The sequence below is a fragment of the Eulemur rufifrons genome, chromosome 2 (assembly GCF_041146395.1).
Source record: "Eulemur rufifrons isolate Redbay chromosome 2, OSU_ERuf_1, whole genome shotgun sequence".
Classification (NCBI taxonomy): Eukaryota; Metazoa; Chordata; class Mammalia; order Primates; family Lemuridae; genus Eulemur; species Eulemur rufifrons.
In genome coordinates this window covers 32,182,132-32,190,101 of record NC_090984.1, presented here as the reverse complement: position 1 = coordinate 32,190,101, position 7,970 = coordinate 32,182,132, and positions in this window count along the sequence as shown.

Genomic DNA, 7,970 nt, shown 5'->3' with positions numbered 1-7,970 from the left:
GGTTTTTGCTTTGTGAACTTTAGATCCGTGTGATTGACCTGCCTTCCCCCTACAAATGGTTTTCCTGAAACAGTATCCCAGGGTCCAGGGAGAGAACTGGGTCTCCTGTGTTACTTCTCAGAAACACTAAAGGCAGCATCATTTTGGTCTGTTACAGTTAAAACCATGCAGGAACGTCCCTTTTCCAAAAGTCATTCTTCATGTCATTGGTATATGTTTGCACATACGTATAGGCCTTTTGCAGTGGTTTTACTGGTTTGGAGGTTTTTTTCCCTCAGATAGTAGCTAAGTGGTCAGCAGTGACATAGCCACACATCAACAGGTAGTGGGCTAATGTCCCAAATCTGTTGTCCCCCAGCAGTGTGATTCTGCTTAAAAGTACTGCTTTGATGAGTCTTCACAATTTTCTGCTCTCTAACTCATGTGAGTTCTAAATTCCAGCACATCTTCAATGTCTCAGACCAGGAAACTGAAAATATCAGTCATTTCCCTAGCTCTTGAAGACTTTAAGCACACAAAAATAGATCACAAACATTATTAGTTGGCTTAAGTTGTGCTACAGGGAGAATAAAAGATGTTCTCACCACAAGCAAACACAGAAGAATGGACATAAATGAAAACTCATTTGGATGCAGACACATTGCCATTCAGAAGTGGTGAGTATCTCTGTAGCTGTTGTTTGTGCCCCTTAGTCAGGTATCTCCTCTCTGCAAACAGGCAAAAGCTGTAAGGCGGAGGACCCAAAGAGGAGTCTGGAGGCCTGGCTTCTAGATCTCACTTCCAAAAAGCCACCCCGTCCCCCTGCTCAAGGCAAATGAATGCTCTGGGTCTCAGCCTTCCCGGTTTCGCCACCCAAGGCTCTCCCCTGCCAGTCCTCGGCTGGGCTCGGGGGTGGCGGGGAAGCCTCTGTGCTTCACTGTAGTCACGGAAGCCTTTCCTAGGGCCCGCCCTCTTTCACTTTGGGAGCCAGGTCTGGCTTCACACCAGGACTCCACCTTTACTAGCTGCCTAACCTGCCAAGTCCCTAAATTTGAGTTGCTCCCTCTATGAAAAGGAGGCGAGATTAGCACCTCGCTCGTGGGTGGTTACTGTGGGAGTCGAACGTACAGCTGAGTAAAGTGCACGGCGCGGTGCTGGGCGCTCGGGGCACCCTCCATAAACGCTAATTGCCACCATCCTGCACTTGCCACCTGTGCTCCAGAGACGGCCACAGATGATGCTTAGTAGCCATCTGTGCGACCTGTGCCCCAAGTGATGAAGATGGTCAGTAGCATTCTCAGATACTGTTTAGGTATCCTAAAACCTGCACCCACCGTGCAAGGATTACTTCATTTCAGCTTCACATCAGCGTTCATTTTACTAACAGGATCAGACTCATAGTTCATAACCCCTGAGAAGTGGGGCTCAGGCTTCAAACTCCGGCCTGTGTGACCCCAAGGCCCTGTCACACAGGCAAGAAGTGGTCCTTCTCCACTTGTTTCAGACATTTTACAGCAGAAGAAAAACAGCTACTAGATACAGTTGAAACCATGAAGCAGCAGGTATAGTCAGGAGGAGGCTGGAAAGATGTAGGCTTAATCTACCATTTAGAAGTTGATAGGACTGTGAGTGAGTAGTTTAACACCTAATTTCTCTCTGGGTTCCAGGAATCAGATGAGATAATTATGAAGCATCACGCCAATTCAAAGAATGATTACCTCTTTCCACATGGTGCATGCCCATGGTCTGACCCAGTGTGACAGCCTCTGAACATGGCACTCTGTGAGGTCAGGGCAGAGATTAGTCGGGACCCTTCAGTATGGAAAGGCCAGGGCTGGAAGCCCATATGGTCCTCATTTAGAGAATTATGAATTGCAGAGAGAGAATTCAAGATTCATACTCTAAGTGCTGTCGCTGAAACTTCGCAGGCCCAGGTTTCAGAAAGAACAGCTGGAACGGTCGCCTTGTTCACAGTTAAACATTGTGGAAGTCCCTAGAGAAAGGGTACAGGGTAAGAGTATAAGCATCTCCAAAAAATATAAATTTGTGATGAGATTTCTACAATCTCTTTAGAGGAAAAAAAAAAGTGCTTTATGGATACATTCTGAACTTTTTGAGACTGGCATTGAAGAGAACAATTCCCCTACTTGGTGCTCCTAGGGATGTTTTTAGCAGAAACATCTAATTTTTGCCTACGCTGCTATGTCTCCTCTGGAGTTCAATACTTAGGGCCTGATTTTTTTCTCCAGGAAAAAAAATATATATATATCTTTTTTACTTGAACAAATCGTTGAGTGTGTGTTAACCACTTTCTCAACTTGTCAACGCTACGTGTACATGTGATTTTTTTTTTTTAAATACAGTCAGATATACGTAGAGGGAAAAAAAAAAAATCTACATCCTCCAATCGAAAAGCACGAGGGTGTTCAGGGAGCCATCATTCCTAGAATTGGAGACAAGGGTTTGGAAAGAAATTAGAAATGTCAGGCAGTACAAGAAGGGTTCCTCCCATTATATATACTTTTTGACATTGAGGGTTTTCAGAGCTACATTCCTCCAACAGATGTCATAAATTTGGTGTGTCAAACAATGAATGAAGCTATGTTGAGAGTTCACTAGTAAGAATGTAACTTTTGCCAAGTTTTTGACAAATGGGCACGGACCCAGAGGATAAGGCTGGTTTCTGCTGCCTGTGAGAGTTGATTTCCATTTGTTACCAAGGCCATGGAGAACAAAGAGTCAGTCAAGGCTTATCGGGGCCTGCCAAGGCTGATGTCCTGGACTCAAATGCTGACTCAGAACCGGAAGGAGCCTTAAGAGCATCGGCGTCTGAGGAAAATGAGATGTAGAGAGATTAAGTGGCTTGCTCAAGGTCATTCAGCTAGTGGAGTTCAGCTCCCATCGGGGCAGCAGCGCAGAGCGGGACCTGGAAACCGGAGAGGCCAGCTCTGCATCCCGCTCTGGGCTCACAATGTGACCCTGAGCTCATGTCACCCAACGGGCAGCGATGTCCTCTTCCCTAAAGGAGCTGGTTTCTCCTCTTCCCATGCTCGTGCCCTTCCTCAGGGCTGAGCACTGGATGAGCTGACACCTGTCCATGGCCACCCCTCCAGTGCCTCTTCTTTTCCTCAGCCCCAAGACGTTGTCCCCCTGCATTGGGTCCTTAGGGAAACTGAAAGTAGCTTTCTTCTTTTGGAATGAAAATCCCTAGTACCACTGCCCTGGAGGGGATCGACTGCCTGACCACAGTACCCCACACACGGAACACAAAATACGCTTGTTGATTGGACAGATGGCCCAGAAACAAAGCACAAGTGACAGTCTGGAGGTTGCTGATCACCTGTGCACAGGAGGTGAAGAACGTGTCAATGCAATCGATTCAAATCTCACTCTTAAGCAAAATGCTGGGCCTTGAAAGTAAGCTCCCATTACTCCATTCTCAAGCTGCCTTTGAATTTGTTGCTGAGTGGAAGTGGACGTGGTACAGAACGCTGCGTGCGGGTCTGGCAGCGGACGCAAAGGGAGGCAGTTCAGGCCTCATTTGTTCCTGAGGAGCCGCTAGGCAGGACCGCTGTGGAATATGCTGTCTGCAGAGGAAAGCTGATGACTGGAAACGTACAAAGTGCTTTGTATGTGTGGCAGAGGAGCGGTTCTCGCTGTGTCCCCCCAGGGGCCGGGTGAGTGTGGGCAGGCTGTGGGAACAGAAGGGTCAGCTCCTCTTCGTGGACACTGCACGGGGCTGGGGGTGGGGGATGGGGGGGCCAATGCACTTTATGATGGTGAGTCCTGGTCTGTTTTCAACTCGGGAGGTACTCGGTGTTCGGAGTACTGCCTTTCCAGTGGAACGCTTGTTTAGGCTCATAAATCCAATATTAAACTGTCCGGTACCTGCACTGAAATAATAAAACCCTTCGACCTTTCAGTGAGCTGGCATTTGATGGCTGACCCCATCCTGCATCAGCACCCCACTCTCCCCACCCATCCCAGAGCCCACTTCCTCCGGGGAACCCACACCTCACAATAAAACAGTTGCCAAGGAACGACGTGAATCATGCTGTGGTCAAAGACACCATTATCTGAAGTGAGCCCCATCACTACTCCCAAAAGGATTAAGTATTGTTGCTAAAAGTGCAGTGATCTGCATAATAGAAACGGGAACCAGCGCCCAGGCAATGGGGGCTTTGTTTTTAAGGAGGATGATGGGGAGGGCTGGCGTATCTGCACCTCAGGATTGCAGCCAGCCGGGAAGTGATTAATTGCTGGTTTATTCAGCTTGAAGCCTGACATTCCGTGACGTGTTTTCCTGCTATATTTACACAAAGCACTCCTTTCCAGAACACTCTAGGACTGTCTGCCTAGCACCTGCCCAAGAAATTAAAAAGGAACAAGGCAGAATAATTTGTCCAGGAATAAGAAGGTAAAGAAAATGTGCCTCAGTGAATTGTTTCTAGTCTCAAATCCTGGCAAAACTGCTCACCTCTCTTCAATTGCTAACCCTCTACTTGAAAACTCCTACCTGGAATTCCTCCTGTTTCTGGCTTTTGTTCGCTCTCTCTCAGACACAGGAAAGGCTTCCATATTGTCTTTTATTGAAAGTTAAGATTGATAATTTGACCTAAAGGACAAAGAAATTCCATTTCCATTTAAGAGTTGTTTACATTATTTTAGGGAATATAGGTTGGTGCTTGTAGGAAAATACAGAAAAAGTGTAAAACAGACTTCTTGCCCTCAAGGAGTGTATAAAGAAAGCTACTGACTATATGCACACACAGTAATAATAATAGAATAAGATTATGTGGCAGATTGAGAACAAATGATAGAAGAGTACATGGAAAACAGATATCATGCCTCCTTCCTGGGAGATTTTTTTTTTTTTTTTTTAGGGCCAGGGTCTCACTCTATTGCCCAGGCTGGAGTGCAGTGGTTCAATCATAGATCACTGCATCCTCGAACTCGTGGGCTCAAGAGATCCCCCTGCCTCATCTTCCGGAGTAGCTAGGACTATAGGTGCACACCACCACACCTGGCTAACTTTTATTTTTTAGAGAAAGGGTCTTGCTGTATTTCCCAGGCTGCTCTCAAACTCCTGGCCTCAGGTGATCCTCCTGCCCTCAGGTGATCCTCCCGCCTTGGGCTCCCAAAATGCTGGGATTACGGGTGTGAGCCACCATGCCCAGGAAGATTTTTAACCACTTAAAACCAGTAGAAAAGGCTGTCCTAGGCACGCTGTATAATTTTCTCATGGGTACTCCAGCCACAGGCAGTTCACCACTCACCCTCACCTCTCAAATCTTAGAAACAAGAGCTCTGCTGGTTTATAAAGACTTTGATTATACTATTTACTCTGGCCACCAAATTTTTTGTTCATTATTGTTGCTTCCTTTGCCAGACTCTCATTAAAAATTCTCTCCTCCTACCCATTCATTGCTTTATGTCATTTAATTTTTTCTTTAATTTTTTGTCTGACCATACCTTTGCTTTTATGTCTGAATCTTTGGAAGAAAGACTATAAATAAATAATTACATAAACTCTTAGGGACTATAAAATCAGCTTTCTATTCCACTAGGGAGGTCTAAAAGGAGCTTTTGATTTCTGGAAAAGCACATGGATGAGAATCGCCACTAACATTCACTTTGTCCATGGGAAGACTCCCCAGTGGTGTTTCTTGTAGTCATTAAAGCACACGGTGACCTGATCTGCTTGAGTTGCCAGACCAGAATTCAGCCAATTTCAGAGCCTCCCTGAAGGGTTAGGAGCCCGGGGCATCTCCAGATCATCCATTTTCCAGACTTCCAAGAAAGATGAATAGTGGGATGGTGTGAAAAAGAGAACTGGATGTCACCTCTGTGTTAGTATGAACTGCTGGAGATTGTAATCTCTCCTTTTCCCTTTCTAGTTTTGGTACCTACCCACGAAATGTAAAATAATACTGATAAACGTGGATAATTAAATCTAGATGGGAAAGACTTGAACGTGAAGAACTATGGATTCCAATTTGTATAACAGCAATAGATGTGTGTTGTGTATTTAAAGGAATATGTAAATGTCACGCAGCAATTTGCAAGTTCCAATGAAAAGCCACTTGCCACATTTGGATACAGAGTTGCAAGGTAAATAAGCAAAATGGACAAGCAAGGTAAAAGCCACCATTTAATTGCATACATTTTGAGTTTTTGATTTGTCGCAAAGCATTATAAAAACAGTAGAGAAAATCTATAAAGAAAAAAAGGTCACCCATAATCTCACCACCATTAAAAAAAAAGACACTTTTATTTTCCATATGTTTTGCTTGTAGGTGTATGTAAGGATTTTTATTCAAAACTTTATTTTTTATTCAAAAAATTTGCATAAGCATCTTCCTGTGTTGCTAACCTAGTCTTCATGATATCATTTTGTGATATTCTGGCTGGTTAATGTGACATAATTTGTCCTATTTTTGATCATTTGGGTTTTTCTAATTTTTTGCTCTCATAACCAGGACTGATAAGAGATTCTTTGTAATGTGGATATTTTCTGACATGTAGGAAATGAAAACACACACTTTATTTTAAAAAAGAAAGAAAAAACTGCTTCTTTTAAGCATAGAAATACCCTAAAAATAGTGTTAAGCTGATTTTTAACTACGTAATGTTTCCTGCTCCGGCCTGGACTGAACAGCTCTTATTTGATTTCCAGGCTTTTGGTTCTTAAAAAAGCAACAATACAGAACACTTTTCCAAACTAGTTGGGGTAGGGGCCTTTAAGAAATCTAACTCCACACATGCTGTCTCTATTTCTCCCCTTCCCTCCTCTCCTCCTCTCCCCAGCAACACACAAAATTGAACTTTAAGACATTCGTTCACCGTTCACCGTAGCCACCCACTCTTTCCTGTACCCCTCGTCTAAACCCAGAGTTGATAAAAGTGAATGATGGGTGTGTGGGCTTAGAGGCACTGCCCAGGGCCTCGGTTTGGGGAAGACCCTTAATTACTGGATGGTGAATAATGACAGGGGGGAGGAAGCAGCCATGAAAGAAACGTACACAGCAATGCTAAGGAGGCAGCCTAGATAAAGAGTGACTGAGATCCCAGACTTTGAAATGACAGAATTTGAAAGCCACCTCTGCCACTTACTGGTTATGTGACTTAAAGTAAGTTACTTAACTTCTCTGTGATTGTTTCCCCAGCTGCAAAATGGGGATGATAATACTAGTACCTGCATCATAAAGCTCAGGACATGAATTCCTAAGATACTGCATGTGAAGTTTTTAGTACAGTGCCTGATGCAGCAAACTCTCAACAATGAACAACTCCTATTGCTGTGTTATTTAAACACACCGAGTCTTGGATCCCCGCAATCAGCCCCTTGAGTCACCCTCCCCAGGACTCAAAGCCAAGGCAGCCCCTTGCCTTTTCCCTCCTCACCTGTTAGGCTGCCGTGTTGTGCTGTATTTTTCTCCTTCAAGGCTACATCTGCTGTGCAACTTGACCAGGATGATTCATCCGGATGGGTCAGAGCCCGTGGCCAGTTAGCCTCATATAGCCCAGTTGGCTTTTCCCCCTGAAATCCCCAAGCAGGTTTCATCGCCCTGTAGGACTAAAATCCCTCATGGCTAAGCAGGAAGAATAGCCCCTATCCAGGCTGGAGAGGAGGGGCCTGAGTAGACCCCAAGGGCCAAGTATCACCAGCTCTCCAGGGAGGCCTCCCCCAGCGGCATCCAGAAGAAAGTGCACAAGTCCTGTGTCTCCTCAGGGCAAGATCAGGGTTTGCCTCCAGGGTTAGGTTTCCTGGGACTTCTCAATGACACCATGAAAGCCTAGCTCACCTGCTTGTTGATCTTACTCTCAGACACTGGAAGGTTACCTAGGGCACTTGAAAGTCAACTTCAGACAATAATAATATCCTGGTCCTCCTCTGGTGAAATCCTTGTCATCTAAGGTGCTGCGTTGTGCTTCCCTCTTGGGCTGGTGGCTCCTGCCTTTGTATCTCTAGCGTTTAAACCAGGGGCTCA